Raw genomic sequence first — 17895 nt, 5'->3', positions numbered from 1 at the left:
TTATTAAAGGCCTTTTCTGCATCTTTTGAATCTTTTGAGATAATCATGTATTTTTTGTCATTGGTTCTGTTTATGTGATGGATTACATTTATTGATTTGGGTATGTTGAACCAGCCTTGCATCCCGGAGATGAAGATTTCTTGATCATGGTGGATAAGCTTTTTGATGTGCTGCTGGATTTGGTTTGCCAGTATTTTATTGAGGATTTTCGCATTGATGATCATGAGGGATATTGGCCTGAAATTTTCTTTTTTTATTGTGTCTCTGCCAGGTTTTGGTATCAGGATGATGCTGGCCACATAAAATGAGTTAGGGAGGAGTCCTTATTTTTCTGTTATTTGGAGTAGTTTCAGAAGGAATGGTGTCAGCTCCTCTTTGTACCTCTGATAGAATTCGGCTGTGAATCCATCTGGTCTTGGGCTTTTTTTGCTTGGTAGGCTATTAATTACTGCCTTAATTTCAGAACTTGTTATTGTTCTATTCAGGGATTTGACTTCTTCCTGTTTTAGTCTTGCAAAGGTGTATGTGTCCAGGAATTTATCCATTTCTTCTAAGTTTTCTAGTTTATTTGCATAGAGGTGTTTATAGTATTCTCTGATGGTAGTTTGTATTTCTTTGGGATCAGTGGTGATATCCCCTTTATCATTTTTATTGTGTCTATTTGATTCTTCTTTTTTTTCTTCTTTATTAGTCTAGCTAGTGGTCCTTCTATTTAGTGAATCTTTTCAAAAAACCAGCTCCTGGATTCATTGATTTTTTGAAGGGTTTTATGTGTCTCTATCTCCTTTAGTTCTGCTTTGATCTTCATTACTTCTTGTCTTCTGCTAGCTTTTGAATTTGTTTGCTCTTGCTTCTCTAGTTCTTTTAATTGTGATGTTAGGATGTCAATTTTAGATCTTTCCGCTTTCTATTGTGGACAGTTAGTGCTATAAATTTCGCTCTTAAAGTTGCTTTCGCTGTGTCCCAGAGATTCTGGTATGTTGTCTCTTTGTTCTCATTGGTGTCAAAGAACTTCTTTGTTTCTGCCTTAATTTCCTTATTTACCCAGTAGCCATTCACGTGCAGGCTATTCAATTTTCATGTAGTTGTACAGTTTTGAGTGAGTTTCTTAATCCTGAGTTCTAATTTGATTGCACTGTGGTGTGAGAGACTGTTATGATTTTTCTTTTGCATTTGTCGAGAAGTGTTTTACTTCCAATTAGGTGGTCGATTTTAGTGCTAAGAAGTGATGTGTTTTTGCAGTGGCTGGCACCGGTTTTTCCTTTCCATATTTAGTGCTTCCTTCAGGAACTCTTGTAAGGCAGGCCTGGTGGTGAAAAAAATCCCTCAGCATTTGCTTGTCTGGAAAGGATTTTATTTTTCCTTTGCTTATGAAGCTTAGTTTGGCTGGATATGAAATTCTGGGTTGAAAATTCTTTTTTTTTAAAATGTTGAATATTGGCCCCTGCTCTCTTCTGACTTGTAGGGTTTCTGCTGAGAGATCTGCTGTCGTCTGATGGGCTTCCCTTTGTGGGTAACCTGACCTTTCTCTCTGGCTGCCCTTAACATTTTTCCTTCATTTCAACCTTGGTGAATCTGATAATTATGTGTCTTGGGGTTGCTCTTCTTGAGGAGTATCTTTGTGGTGTTCTCTGTATTTCCTGAATTTGAATGTTGGCCTGCCTTGCTAGATTGGGGAACTTCTCCTTGGATAATATCCTGAAGTGTGTTTTCCAACTTGGTTCCATTCTCCCATCACTTTCAGGTATACCAATCTATCATAGGTTTGGTCTTTTCACATAGACCCATATTTCTTGGAGGCTTTGTTCATTCCTTTTCGTTCTTTTTTTCTCTAATCTTGTCTTCATGCTTTATTTCAGTAAGTTGATCTTCAATATCTGATATCCTTTATTCTTCTTGATCGGTTTGGCTCTTGATACTTGTGTATGCTTCACGAAGTTCTGTGCTGTGTTTTTCAGCTCCATCAGGTCATTTATGATCCTCTCTAAACTTGTTATTCTAGTTAGCAGTTCTTGTAACCTTTTATTAAGGTTCTTAGCTTCCTTGTATTGGGTTAGAACATGCTCCCTTAGCTCAGAGGAGTTTGTTTCTAATCCACCTTCTGAAGCCTACTTCTGTCAATTTATCAATCTCATTCTCTGTTCAATTTTGTGCCCTTGCTGGAGAGGAGTTGTGGTCATTTGGAGAAGAGGCATTCTGGTTTTTGGAATTTTCAGCATTTTTGCACTGGTTTTTCCTTATCTTCGTGGATTTATCTACCTTTGATCTTTGAGGCTGTTGACCTTTGGGTGGGGTTTTTATTGGGGGGTTGGGTGGGGGGGGCGTCCGTTATGTTGATGTTGTTGCTTTCTGTTTGTTAGTTTTTCTTCTAACAGTCAGACCTCCTCTTCAGGTCTGCTGCAGTTTACTGGAGGTCCACTCCAGACCCTGTTCGCCTGGGTATCACCAGTGGAGGCTGCAGAACAGCAAAGGTTGCTGCCTGCTCCTTCCTCTGGAAGCTTTGTCCCAGAGGGGCACTAGCCTGCAGCCAGCCGGAGCTCTCCTGTATGAGGTGTCTGTTGACCCCTGTTGGGAGGTTTCTCCCAGTCAGGAGGCACAAGGGTCAGGGACCCACTTGAGGTGGCACTCTGTCCCTTAGCAGAGCTGGTGAGCTGTGCTGGGAGAATTCCTCTTGTCAGAATCCGCTGCTCTCTTCAGAGCCAGCAGGCAGGAAAGATTAAATCCACTGAAGCTGTGCCCACAGCCGCCCCTTCCTCCAGGTGCTCTGTCCCAGGGAGATGGGGGTTTTGTCTGTAAGCCCCTACCTGGGGCTGTTACCTTTCCTTCAGAGATGGCCTGCCCAGTGATGAGGAATCTAGAGAAGCAGTCTGGCCACAGCTGCTTTTCCGTGCCCAGCCCATACCTCCCAGCCTCCTTAGCACTGTCAGGGGAAAACTGCCTACTAAAGCCTTGGTAATGGCGGAAGCCCCTCCCTGCACCAAGCTCTATTGTCCCAGGTTGACTTCAGACTGCTGTGCTGGCAGCAAGAATTTCTTTTTTTTTCCTTTTATTTATTTATTTATTTACTATTATTATACTTTAGGTTTTAGGGTACATGTGCGCAATGTGCAGGTTAGTTACATATGTATACATGTGCCATGCTGATGCACTGCACCCACTAACTCGTCATCTAGCATTAGGTATATCTCCCAATGCTATCCCACCCCCTCCCCCCACCCCACAACAGTCCCCAGAGTGTGATGATCCCCTTCCTGTGTCCATGTATTCTCATTGTTCAATTCACACCTATGAGTGAGAATATGCGGTGTTTGGTTTTTTGTTCTTGCGATAGTTTACTGAGAATGATGATTTCCAATTTCATCCATGTCCCTACAAAGGACATGAACTCATCATTTTTTATGGCTGCATAGTATTCCATAGTGTATATGTGCCACATTTTCTGAGCTTGCTGGGCTCTGTGGGAGTGGGACCCGCTGAGCCCGATCACTTGGCTTCCTGGTTTCCGCCCCCTTTCCAGGGGAGTGAACCGTTCTGTCTTGCTGCAGTTCCATGCGCCACTGGGGTATGAAAAAATACTCCTGCAGCTAGCTTGGTGTCTGCCAAAACAGCTGCCCAGTTTTGTGATTGAAACCCAGGGCCCTGGTGGTGTAGGCACGTGAGGGAATCTCTTGATCTGCAGATGACAAAAACCACTGGAAAAGCATAGTAACCTGGCTGGATAGCACAGTCCCTCATGGCTTCCCTTGGCTGGGGGAGGGAGGTCCCCAGCTTCTTGTACTTCCTGGGTGAAGCGACACCCCACCCTGCTTCTGCTCTCCCTCCGTGGGTTGGACTCACGGCCTAACCAGTTCCAGTGAGATGAACTGGGAACCTCGGGTGGAAATGCAGAAGTAACCCACCCTCTGCGTCGGTCTTGCTGGGAGCTGCAGATGGAGCTGTTCCTATTCAGCCATCTTGGCCCCTCCTTACTATTTACTTTTTTACTTTTAGTCTAAGCACAATGTTTTTCAATTAGGAATACACCAGAATCAGATTCAGGACATAATTCCGTGAAGAACACTTACAACTTTGGCCTGGAGGTTAAAATGTGTTATATTTTAAAAGGCTTAGCTGTAATGATACTATCGAATTTATCATATCTTAAAGCTAGTTACAGGGAGAATATTAACAATAACTTGTTTCTGGGTAATGTGGAAATTTCCATGACATGTTAAGATAGACAAATTCCAACACAATTGTTTTATGGGAAGATTTTGGCTTGAATCTAGGTGCCACTGCTTATTATCTGTGCATTCTTGGCAAGTTACCAAACCTTTCTAAGTTTCAACTTTCTTTTTTCTTTTTTTGTAAAATGAAGATACTATTTATACCTAATTCAAAGAATTATTGTTTGTATTAAATGAGATAATGTGTGTAAAGGACTTACCATGGTGCTTTGCATGTAGTTAGTGTTCAGTAGCTGCTCCTATTAGAAGGTCCTAATGAAGTACGGCACTTACACTGGAGACAACTCTGATAAAGCACCTTCAAGCAAGGCAGACTCCAGATTTCTGTTGACATTCCCATAAATAAGTAATCTTATTAAATCACGGACATGAAACTTTAATGATGAATTGGAAAATTTCAATCCAAACATATTTTACATGTTTCAAAGTGGTATTTAAGGCAGGGCACGGTGACTACACCTGTAATCCCAGCATTTTGGGAGGCTGAGGCGGGTGGATCACTTGAGCTCAGGAGTTTGAGACCAGCCTGGTGGGCAACATGGTGAAGGTCCGTCTCTACCAAAAATACAAAAAATTAGCCGGGTGTGGTGGCACATACTTATGGTCCCAGCTACTTGGGAGGCTGAGGTGGGAAGATGGCTTGAGCCTGGAAAACAGAGATTGCAGTAAGCCTGAGCAATAGAACCAGAACTTGTCTCCAAAAAAAAAAAAAAAAAAAAAATAGAGTGGTATTTAATATTTATAGAGTTGTTTGTGGTTTACAATGCTTTTACATATAAATAAAAGTGTGTGTATATATGTGGGTATATGTATAATTTTGAATTTTTTCCATCCACCAAATAACCATATTACTAACTCCATTCTTTATAGATTTTTTTTTATTTTAAATTTTTGTGGGTACAGAATTTTACTGGGTACATGAGATGTTTTGATACAGGCATGCAATACGTAATAATCACATCATGGAGAATTGAGTATCCATCCCCCAAGCATTTATCCTTTGTGTTATAAACAGCCCAATTATACTCTTTTAGTTCTTTTAAAATATATAATAATTAAGTTACTATCGATTATAGTCACCCTGTTGTGCTATCAAATAATAGGTCCTATTCATTCTTCTAACTTTTTTTTGTACTTATTAACCATCCTCCCCTCCCCCCACCACACTCCTTCTTCCTAGTTTCTGGTAACCATCCTTCTAGCCTCTATGTTCATAAATCCAATTATTTTGATCTTTTAGATCCCACAAATAAGTGAGAACATGTGATGCTTGTCTTTCTGTGCCTGGCTTATTTCACTTAACAAAACAATCTCCAGCTCCATCCAAGTGGTTGCAAATTACAAGAGCTCATTCTTTTTTTGTGACAGAATAGTACTCCATTTTGTATATGTACCATATTTTCTTTCTTTATTCATCTGTTGATGGATATTTAGGTTGCTTCAGAATCTTGGCTATTGTAAACAGTGCTGCAGCAAACATGGGAGTGCAGGTATCTCTTCGATATACAGATTTCCTTTCTTGGGTATATACCCACTAGTGGGATTGCTGGATCATATGGTAGCTCTATCTTTAGTTTTTGCAGGAACCTCCAAACTGTTCTCCATAGTGGTTGTAGTAATTTACATTCCCACAAACAGTGTACAAGGGTTCCCTTTTCTCCACATCCTCTGCAGCATTTGTTACTGCCTCTCTTTTGAATATAACCCATGTTAATTTACTAGCGTGAGATGACGTCTCATTATAGTTTTTATTTGCATTTCTCTGATGACCAATGATGTCGAGTACCTTTTCATATGACTGTTAACTCCATTCTTTAGATAAAGAAACTCTTGAGAGTTTTGATGTTTACATGGCTAATCACTGTTGGTACTGTCATTTAAAATCAGGACTTCTGACTAATTCTGGCCCAGTTCTCTATTTAATTAATGTTTATTGAGCATTTATTAGGAGCAAAGCACTATGATGGGCACTAAGAGAAATATATTGTAGTGCACACCTGTTTTTTTTCTTTTGCTCACCTAGCACTTTCTTCTAGAACTGCCCCTTTGTAGGAACTTCCCACAGTTGTCTCAGAACTGCTGCTACCCACCAAACTCACACGATAGGGTGACTGAGAGAGCTTCCACATCAGTCTCACCCCAGCTATCATAAGCAGCCAAAGGAATGACTTGATGCAAATATGGGAGATTCAGAAATCCTTTAATAGAATCTGCACCATGGTTCATGGAAGAGAGAGAGAAGTGTGTGTGTGTGTGTGTGTGTGTGTGTGTGTGTGTGTGTGTGTGTGTTTACTTTGGGTAAAGTGGACACTTGATACCTTCAAAGCCAATTTGAATCTTTCTCTGAGAATTTGGCCTTAGAAAAGAAAGTTATCTGTATATATGGACTGAAATATGTAACACTTGGGAAATTGCAGCAGTTACATTCTGCTACTGAGGAGAGGAGAAAGCCTGTCTGAGGTGAGATGGAAAAGCCAAATCAATATTCAGAAGCCCCTCAAGATGTGAAATAGAAAACATCTGGAAAGTGAGTTTTTCATTATTCTTGAGCCCAACTGCAGTCTTTCTTAGAGTTTCAGGACCCAATCCAATGTTCTTACGTTTTTTGGTTTTTAAAGTAGTAGAATTATATTTTTATTCTATGTAACAAAGATTTATAATTAATAAAAAATCAAGATTAAAGACATAAGATTTCTGCTTCTATGAGCAAGAAACATTATATTTCCCAAATGACTAATATTAGGCTAATTGCCTAAGGAGTATTATAGCAGCTTGTTGAAATACATATTCTAGGGCTTCTTCACCTGCAGGTTCTGGTATAGGATGGCTGCAATTTAGCCTAGACATCTGTGTTTTTAATAAGCTTTTCAAATGAGTCTGATGCACAGCAAGAATTGGAAACCTCTGGCAGAAATACTTCTGTAAATATTTTGAGAACATGGCAATGTGACTTCAAGATGGTGCAGGCCATGTCAATTATGATACATCAGCTGTATTTCAATTTGGGTACTGATTAGATGGTAAAATTAAACATTTCCTCTTGTGGAGTTGTTATCCCTTTGATGTGTTAGGAGGAGGAGAAGAGAGAAAGCAATGTAGTCAGACTTGGGGATTGGGGGTGGGGGTGGAAGAACAAGGAAGAACTGAAGATCAGAACTGGAGACAGTATGTAGGAAATTGGTAATACATTGTGGGTGGGCAGAGGGAATGGAGTCACTCCTCAACTTGACTCAGAAACAATTACCATGTTAGGCATCCCTGGCCAGAAGCAAGGGGAAAAGCAAAAGCAGAACAAAAGCTCTTTTGATGGAAGAAGCCACTGTCATGCTCTGTGTCTCTTTTCTTGACCTGGCCACTGCTACGAAGGTAGTTTATAGATATAGTGGATGATATTTACCTAATCTTTGCCTCCTGACCTCATGGGATATTGCCAGATGGGCATCTTGGGAAGAATTATTTCCTATCCCAAAATTGACCCTGCTATAATTTGCATTTACCTCAGCATCTTTCAGAAGTGCAGGCCATCAGCAATGCATGAAGCAGCTCTAACCACAATCAAGTTACAAGGACACTCATGAGAAGCTTTTCCATCTGAGAAACACAAAGAGCTCCATTGATTTTGCTAACACCCCAGAGGTAAGTGTGAGAGCAACACAAATTGTCTTGGCGGTAGAGTGAGAAGAAGGGATGGCATAAATGATTCTTGAGTTGTTTCCTAACCTTGCCAAAAAGCATTACTGGGGAATGGAAACCGGGTGTGATTAAATTCCCAGCAGCTTAGAAAGTCATTGCAGGAGGGAAACTTAGAGATTATCCAGGGCATAATTCTCTTTACAATTGAGAAACTGAGCTCCTGAGAAAGGAAGTGACGTGTCCCAATTCACACTTCTAGTTGGTGGCAGAGAGTCAAGTTTAGAATTTAGGCCTCCCAACATCGAGCTTAGTGTTCAATAAATGTAACCATGAGTAAGACTTCTGACTGTGTATAGGGCATGCGAATATAGCCCATCCGAGAAACAGAATTCTAACAACAATTGTATTAGTCAGTTCAGGCTGCTATAACAGAATACCAGAGTGGGTGGTTTAAACAACAGAAATTTATTTCCCACAGTTCTGGAGGCTGCAAAGTCCAGGAGCAAAGTGCTTGCTGGTGCCTGCTGAAGGCTTTCTTCCTGACTTGAAGATGGTAAAATGTGACTTTACATGGTGTGTGGGAGGGAGGGGGGAGGCAGAGCGCATGCACGCACGCACACAAGTACACTCTGGTATCTCTTCTTATAAGGACACTAATATCATCAGATCAGGAACCCACCTTTGTGACCTCATTACCTAAACCTAAATTACCACCTTATAGGCCTTATGTCCAAATACAGTCAAATCAGTGGTTAGGGCCTTAACATATGACTTTGGGTGGGATACACAATTCAGTCCATAGCGATGACTATCTTCAGACTAGCCTGTGTCCTCTGTCCTTGGCCACACTGATGATTTAAATGGAGGCAGGTACTTACTCTCACTGCCAGCAACAAAGAAACTGCTTTTGAAAGGAAGAGGATGCAAAAATACTTACCAATAATGTCTTTTTTTTTAAATTTCACTTTAAGTTCTGGGATACATGTGCAGAATGTACAGGTTTGTTACATAGGTACACATGTGCCATGGTGGTTTGCTGAACCTATCAACCCGTCATCTAGGTTTTAAGCCCTGCATGCATTAGATATTTGTCCTAATGTTCTCCCTCCCCTTGCCTCCCACCCCCAACAGGCCCTGGTGTGTGATGTTCCCCTCCCTGTGTCCATATGTTCTCATTGTTCAACTCCCACTTATGAGTGAGAACAAGCGACACTTTTTTTTTTTTTTTTTTTGAGATGGGGTCTCGCTCTGTCACCCAAGTTGGAGTGCAGTGGCATGATCTTGGCTCACTGCAGCCTCCATGTCCCAGGCACAAGTGATCCTCCCACCTCAGCCTTCTGAGTAGCTGGGACCACAGGCACGCACTACGATGACTGGCTAATTTTTTGTAATTAATGACACTTTTCGTCCATTTTATTTTCTGTGGTGTTTCATTATGAAGACATAAAGGGCCATAGGAAAAATCAGCTCAATACAAGTCAACTAATATTGATGACTCTCTTGAGGGACAAATGGAGTAACCAATGGTAGTTGATTAGATTGAGTAGTTATACAAATTGAGTAGTTGTATGGAGGTACAATCCCTTATCTATAATTCTGAAGTCCAAAATGCTCTGAAATATGATAGTTTTTCTGTAAATGTATAGCAAATGCTCATGGTCACAAAACTTGTTCTGGCCTTGTATGAAGTTGTTTATACTCTTTACTTAGCCCACTTATTAAGAATATTCATATGTTTTCTGAAGAAACACGAAAGCTTTCAATGATAGGTTCCTGCCCCAGATCCTGCTGGGATGTTTTTAATATAGTAAGACAGACACTGAACTATCTTTCTGAAATACAAGTATACAGAAATACTTGTATTTCTGAAATACAAGTATAAATTCTTGAAACACATATGGCCTCAAAAGGTTTTAGACAAGAAAGTTTGAGTTTGTACTAAAGTGAATATTCTATTTCAAGGAGTAAAATTACATATGATATGGTAGCAGGAAAAAAGCAAGGTTAAACAGAAGTGATTGTTCTGTCAAAGTCGCTAGGAAATGAGCCAATGTCGAGGCCATCAGAACAGAGCAGGTGAGAAGGCAACTGAGCCGCGTGGAATTACTGATCCTACTTCTGCCTGGCTTCAGCGACTGCAAGTGGAGTCACGGAATTCTTCAAATAAAATGTTTAAGTCAGAATCTTTGGATTTGTATTATATAGGGTTCTGAGGAGGAGAGCCATGGTGATTTGGAAAATAATATGCAGTCGTTTTTAGGAATTTGGCAATGCTGTCTCATTGAGCAGACTGACCTCCAGGGAGAATCTGACTTTCTGCTGTTTCCTTCTTATGCATGTTTCCTTGTTAGAAATTAGCCAAATCATTTGACCTGCATGACTCCTTTTTTTTTTTTTTTCATTTAAGTGGGAATGGTGCAAAGTGCTTACTTTACCATATTCTAATCAAGACATAAAATATCATTTTAAAAAGACTTACAGTCCCACATAGGCCTTGTTCACAAGGTTACATGACAGTACAGCCTCTGGTTCTGGTAGAGTGACTGCAGAGCTGGGTGTTAAGAGTCATGGCTCTAGTTTCAACCTCAATATTAATTTCTAGTGCGAACTTGAACATGTCATTTTTGCCTCTCTAGACCTGTTTCCTCACCTAGAAATCAGGAGGCTTGGAAATAATGATCCATGAGGTCTGTTTTGTGATTAATGCTGAACCTACGAGTAACAAGATGATAATGATTATACTAGGACCCTCTAGTTTGTTTAGCAATTTATAGTTTATAGACAACTTCACATCCATTAAGTCACAACAAATTTGTTAATATATGCTAAGCAAATATAACCCTGGAAGTATTATTTAGTAAATGCTGAGCAAGAATAATACTGAGATGTATTATTCTCTTCCAAAACAGTTAAGAGAAAAGGGACACTACCCGACCAACATTACAGAGCAAACTATTGTCCAGTTACAAAAGGGACAGACCATGTCTCCTGACCTCCTAAGTACCCACCCTCTACCCCCCGTGTTATTTCGACTCCGGCTCACTACTTCACTGGTTTCAGAGATGGCTTGCTTAATGGCCTTCCCTAAGAAAACACACTTGTGACCCTAGTGTGGACCTAAGTGCATAGCTTTGTTTTTTACATTTGACAGTATTGTACTTGGACAGAAAATAGCCAGATCATGTTTTAGCTTCTGTTAGTTCAAGACACTAGTTTTCCTTATTGGCTGAGAAGATACTGGCAGATGCAATTTTTAAAATATATATGAAAGAAAGACAAAAGAGGGAGTCACTTCCCTCCCTGGGCCCCAGTTTCCCCATCTGTAAATGAACCTGGCATTCAAGGGCTTCTGCCTTCTGGCTCTGACCTTCCCCAACACCACTCCTCTCTATACTCTAAGAACCCAGTTCCTCTATCACCCATGAGGCAACCTCACGCTGCTTTTGCTTCCGTAACTCTGTCTTCCCTTATTTATCTTCACTATTCCAATTCTCCCTTTTTTTTAGGCGAGCGCAAACGCCGTGAAGCATTCTTTGAACTCCTCCGCTGGAAGCTAGTGTTTCTTCCTCACCTGCCAGTCACTTGTTTGACTTGTGAATGATGCTTAACAATTTCTGCCTCATATTATAGTCATTTGTTACCTGTTCCGTTCCTTATCTAACGGATTCTCGATGACAGACACGTCTCTGTGTCCTGTCTCTTTTCCAGGAGTGTGGACCTCATGAAGTACAAATTAAATAAATATCTGAACAAACAAAGAATCGATGATATTTGAGGTCCTTTCTAACACAAACTCTGATTTTAGAGTAACATCATACTCATCCTGAAGCAAGTTTAATAAGAATTCATTTAGAAGTAAAATACTTTTTGTGAAGTTATTATAGAGACTTGTCTAATCAAAAACTAAATGATCTTGGCTGAATTCTCCTTCTTTAAAAATAAATCCATTCAAAGGTAGATGCCATGTGGTAGAAAAAATGCTACCTGGGTTTTGTTGTTGTTGTTGTTTTTTGGTGTGGGAAAAGTGAAATTTGAGATACTGTTCTATTTCTTACTAGCTGTGTGACTTTAGACAAGTCATGCCACTTTTCTGAGTCCATTTTTTTTTTTTTTAACCAGTAGGTAACGATATCTTCACAGGGTTGGGAAGAGTTAATGTGATAATGGATGTGAAAGTGTGTTGCAAACTAAAAAGAACCCCGCACATAGAAACGGTTATTATTATCATTACCATTATTATTATTTAAGAAGTCATTTCCACGGGATGTAAATGCAGTCTCTACAGCTCCTCTGGGCCTCTAAGTGTACAGACTGTATTTACAAGTTTATAAAACTCCCAATATGGAGTTGAATAATAGCCAATCAATGCTAATGGCGCTGGATCCTTATTTACAGAGTGCCTTTCCTCTGAGATAAGAGCTGTTAAAAGCTAAATCCATCAAATTTTAATTAATTTCCATTCCGTAGATTGTCCAACAAATATTTACTGCATGCCTACTATGTGTCAGGCAGCATTTTAGACAGTGGGTAGGTCATTAATATTGCTAATGATCTACTTACCTTATGGAAAACTGCAGATCCACAGTTACGTGCAGACAAAGTCAGGGGCAGGGCTACAGTCCAGAGCTTAAGGTGGGCAGTGGCCTACATTATGCTAAGAATAATTGTTTCATGAGCTGAAGCTGGGCAACTTTGGTAAGAGGTGACTCTTTGGTAAGAGTCACATATCTTCATCCACAGAAAACTGGGCCTTTTCCTTATTTGCCCATAATGAGAAATGATGTCAGTGGCTGAAAGACACATTGTGTGACCCAGGTTGTGGGGGTTAGGTTTCTGGGCTGCTTTGGTCAGCTCAGTTTCAGACACTTTGGAATGGAAAGTTTAAATGTAGCTATTGATTGAGAGAGATTTGAGTCTGTCCCAGAGCTGACTCCTGCAGAGACCTGCACCTGGCTGCAAACACATTTCACAGAGGTGCAATTTCACTTTTATCATCTAGAGAGAACAGACTCTTTTCCAATTGAAGGATTTTTAAGATGCTGGGATCAAAGCTCTACTTTCATGTGCGGTTGACTCAGAGAACTAGGAGTCAGCAGGGATATGGTGAGCCAGCGCAAGATGTTACAGGGAGCATTAGGCATGTTTCCCATTTCCAGCCATGTAGCCTCTCAGACATTTTCTACCAAAGGGTTCCGAGTAGGCCTCCACAGCTTTGGAATATCCCTAGCAGTTTTATCTAGAACAGGAAAATCACGTAGATAATTTGCATGATCTTGAATGGCAGGATTGTTGACAGTCATTTGAAACATTTGCTGAAGGATTATCACTTTTTATCACTTTTGAGAAAGACCCAGAGATGACAGGGCCACCTCCCTCCAAAAGCTCACTATGGGATGATTAAGACTATAAATAATTAGAAGGGACCATTCATTCAACAAATAGTCCTTGATAGAGGTTTTTTTTTGTTGTTTTTTGTTTTTTTTCCCCCAAATCACACTCTTCAAAGAGTAAAAAGGATTTGATGAAACCAGAAAGTGTTTTTTGTTTTCTTTTTTCTGTAATGTGGTATTTGAGATACTTTTGTAGCTGACTATGAAAAATTTTGAAGAAAAAAAAACAAGAACAAAAAACAAAGATGGTTTGCTAATGGGTGCATTCCAGAGGTGAACAATGTCTGAGAGGCAGGGAAGTGGAAACTGATCCTGGGCACCAAGCATGGTCCTGTGAGGGCAGATTGGAGAGTATAGCAGGCAAGAACTGGATAAAGAGTTTCTGTGGGTCACTTTGGCAGCCAGCTTAACCGTGAAGGCAATACTGTGAAACTTTGAGAGTGCTATTTGGGGGCATTTAAATGATTGACCATGTACAACCTCACTCGCTAGTCTACAGTTATCTCACAATTCACCCAGTCTCTTATATGTAATAGATTTCTCTGAGCAACTGGAAAGCCAGCCTCTCCTCAAATAACAAGTGCCATTGTAATTCGTGATGAATAAAGGCTCAGAATGACCTACCACAGTGATTTTTCCAAACACTTGGGATTTTGTGTGTATGTCATTGATAATTGTCTTGCTTTTGGCAAAGTGGCCCTAGAAAAGTAGTAACCATATTGAATCATTCATTTTATTTTGATAAATAATATATTGGCTTGGATGAGAAAAAAAAACTCTCCTATCTTCCTTTTGATTATATTCCTTTGGATCACAGGCTCACCTTTCTCCCTGGTTTAAATATAAGAAGCCGTCCTGTTTTTGGAAGTAGTTACTTCTTGTTCTTCACTTGATTGTTATAATATTCTTAGTGATTTGGGAATTAGTGTATTTATATAGTTGTCTAAGTAAGTGTTCATCAAAGTAATAAACTCACTTCTACGTTTAAGTGTTTCTATTTAAAATTCTTTAAGAAATTCATCGTGTGTGTGTGTGTGTGTGTATGTGTGTATTCATGACACTACTCTTTAAAAAATACCCAGAGCCCCCAACTGACAACAGTGAGAGAAGTGTAGAATAGTGGATAGGACCTGGCCCTGGAATGCAAGAGAAATGGATTCTCCAGGGACTCTTCCATTTACCAGCTTTGTGATGCAGGGCAAGTCACATACCTGTTCTGAGCCTTGATTTTCCTTCAAGACAAATTCTCACCCTTTCCTGCCTCCAACTAATACAGTAGTTCCCCATTTATCTGTGAAGGATATGATCCAAGACCCCCAGTGGGTGCCTGACACTGCAGATAGTCCTCAATGCTATATATGCCATATCTTTTTGATTTGAAAACAGAGATGACTACTAAGTGACTAACAAGCAGGTAGTGTATACAGCATGGATATGCTGGCCGAAGGGAAGATTCATGTTCTGGGCAGGATGGAGTGGGACAGTAGGAGATTTCAACACACTACTCAGAGCTGGGTGCAATTTAATACTTATGAATTGTTTATTTCTGGAATTTTCCATTTAATATTTTTGGACCCTGGTTGACTGTGGGTAACTAAAACCCTGGAAACTGAAACCATGGATAAAGGGGGAACTACCGTATTTATTGAATGCGAGGTGTGGCACACTTCTCATACAATTATGGGTGCTTCTCTCACAAAGCTTGAAGCCTAAAAGGGTGAGGGGCAAAGGTTCTCCAGCAATTTAAGTCATGATGCTCAAGAAATGCTCAACGTTCTATGAGAGCCTAGGTTGAGTGCATCAAATCATACTGGAGGATATGAGAAAGCTTCCTAGAGGAGCTGACATTTGCACTAAAGTTTGAGTGAAGTAGACAGAGAAGGGGGCACACTGTTTTTCCAAATAGGGAGAGCAGCATGGACGAACACAGAGGTGTGACACAACTTGCTATATCTGGGGGAACAATGGGAGGATCTTGGTAGGAGGTAGGAGAGAGGATAATCATGGGAAAGGTGGGATCTGGGGGTGCAGTGGTGAAGTCTCTTTTAGGCTCAGCTGGCAATACCATTGCTGCTAATAATAACTGCCTTTTGTTGACTGAATTGAAAATACAAGTTAAGCTCATTTTTAGATTTCAAAGATTGATAAAATTAGCATTGCTGAGTGCCTAGCTTTTTACCAAATAGTCATTTCTAATATGCACTATACAATTGCTCAAATGTAAACAAGTATTAACCAGATCTGCTGACTTAACTGAGATCAATTAACAATGTCAAGAGCTGAAGGATTATGGAAATGTTGATGTCCTTTTGTGATATAAAATTTTACAACTGTTCATTTAAATATTCACCCCAGTGCTTTGATAAACTGACCCAAATCTTAGCATATTATCGAGGATAATAAGGGTTTACTAGGTAGTATTTATCCTACTTTAGTTCTCTGGAGTATAGACATTCAGTAGACTTTTTATTTCTTGGCACAATTTTATGAGCATTCAAATTAAAACTATTTTTCATGTTTAGTGTAGTAGTAACATATGAAAAGCTAAACAGGAAAATAAAATAAAACCTTAAATCCAAAATTGCAATGAGAGAGAAGTGTTGAAATTCAGTCCACCAATGATTACTGAATCCATCCACATGTTAAATTCAACCATTTTTTAAAGCTCTGTTTACTTGATTTATTTAACCTTGTGAACTTAGGAATAATCATTTGCAAACTTAACAATAATACTGTCAGCCCTCCATATCTATCAGTTCTACATCCATAGATTCAACCAACTGTGGATAAAAAATATTTAAAAAAAGATTGCATTTGCAATGTTCACATGCAGTGAACATTGAATTTTTTTCTTCTTATTATTCCCTAAACAAAGCAGTAAGACAACTATTTACATTGTGTTTGGTATTATAAGTAATCTAGAGATAATAAAGTAAGTGTACATAGGTTAAATGCAAATACTATACCATTTTATATCAGGGAGTTGAGCATCTGTGGATTTTGGTATCCAAAGGAGGCCCTGCAGCCAATACCCCATAGACACCAAGGTTCAACTGTATAGACAAAGGGCATAGTATATAGAGTCAGTGGTTAATAAACTGTACATATCACTTACCAGACTTTGTGCCAAGCTCTCTCTTGACCTCACCTCCAGGGCAGAGCAGTTGGAAGAGGTGAGCCAACAGGATTTCTGTGGGAGCAGAGTTGATGGGAGAGGTAGAGCTGGAAGGGCTGTTATCCTGAAGGTTCTTTAAGAACTCATGGAATTAAGGAAGAGAGATAAAAAGCACAGCTGGAAGTTGAATCTGGTATCATGCTGACTAGGGAAGTGAGGTTATTAACACAAGTCAGACACAAACCTGGGGGCTAAGTAAAGAGAGAGAATCTAGGAGCAAATTGCTTAGTGGGTGGAGTCAAAGGATGGAGATCTAAATTTGCGTGTGGTCCATATTTTTTTTGCAGTCTCAACAGCTTGGAAAGCCAAGGCTGAACCCTTAAAGGAGCTGCACTGGGAAGGGAAGATCTGATGGAAAACTCATGCAAGATTCAGTCTTCGCAGGCAAGGAGCTAAATCTGACATGACAGGTAAGCATGAAAACAGTCAAAACTTCAGATATGGTAAACTCTGTGTTCAACTGAAATCCCAGGAGTGTTAAGCCGTCCTCCTCAATCCACATCTAGCCAACCTTTTCTCCTCATCTTCTTCCATTGCAGGAACACTAAACTATTTACTCTTCCATTGCAGGAACACTAAACTATTTACTTTTCCCCAAATCACCCTACACTGTCTTCACTGAGCCTTTTAATGCTGAAACCTCTGTCAGGACTGGCTTTCTCTACTTCATGGAAAAGGCTTTTCAGTGTTCTCTGCTCCTTCCCTGGCTGGGGAAGTAATGCAGTCTCTCTCTCTTTGGGTTCCCGTAGCACAAGTTATATAAACACCAGTGGTGGAAGATGGCTCACCTACCAAGTATATGTCCTTGAGGCACGTACAAAGGTCAAGAATTTAAATTCTGTAAGTGTTTGGTTGCATTTTTGACTTATTCCTCACTTGCTGCATATTTTGGGCAAATAATAGATCTTGGAGCCTCAGTTCCTTATCAGTATTGTTATGGGGATTTAATAATACAGTAGATATAAAGTACCAGGCATAACGATAGGCAAAATTTAGGATGTTTGGTTTGTTAAATTCAATCTTTGGAATTCATAATATAAATGAACATAAATGTGAACTAGTTACATACCTTATAATGGATTTTAGGAGCTACCTTCAGCTTAAGAAAGGAGTTTGATTTCCTAAATTATCATGCTGCTTTTTTGATAAATTCTTTGATGCCACATAAAGACAAGCCATTCTCTTCTCTTGGCAGTTTTACTATTTTATCATCATTATAACAATAAAATGGTGACACTTTAATCTTATTCAATATATAACCCACAAAGTTATTTCAGTCAATTTCATAAGCTTATTTCATTTTCTCAGTGTTGATTTCTTGATTCTGATTTTCAGTTTATCATTGAGATGGGTGAACAATCCTGTTTCTTTCTTTTTTTCTCTCTCTCATTCCTTCCAGCTTAGTTGCATTCAGATTCCAGTGGTTCTCCTTTCAGGGCCTAAGTAATACTTGTTGCATGATCTCCATGCT

At 39.7% G+C, this 17895-nt stretch overlaps 1 protein-coding gene across 1 annotated transcript in view; it reads left to right on the top strand.

Annotated features, from left to right (window-relative positions):
- LOC129033753 (uncharacterized) overlaps positions 1-7862 on the top strand; it is a 35071-nt gene extending 27209 nt beyond the window's left edge. Inside the window, exon 2 of the mRNA XM_054482725.1 lies at positions 7729-7862. The gene's annotated coding sequence lies outside the window, so the exon portion shown is untranslated. The remainder of the gene's footprint in view (positions 1-7728) is intronic.
- The last annotated feature ends 10033 nt before the right edge of the window (positions 7863-17895 follow it).

Source organism: Pongo pygmaeus, chromosome 2 (assembly GCF_028885625.2).
Source record: "Pongo pygmaeus isolate AG05252 chromosome 2, NHGRI_mPonPyg2-v2.0_pri, whole genome shotgun sequence".
Taxonomy (NCBI): domain Eukaryota; kingdom Metazoa; phylum Chordata; class Mammalia; order Primates; family Hominidae; genus Pongo; species Pongo pygmaeus.
Note: the sequence above shows the minus strand (reverse complement) of the source record. Positions and strands in the feature narration are given on the sequence as shown.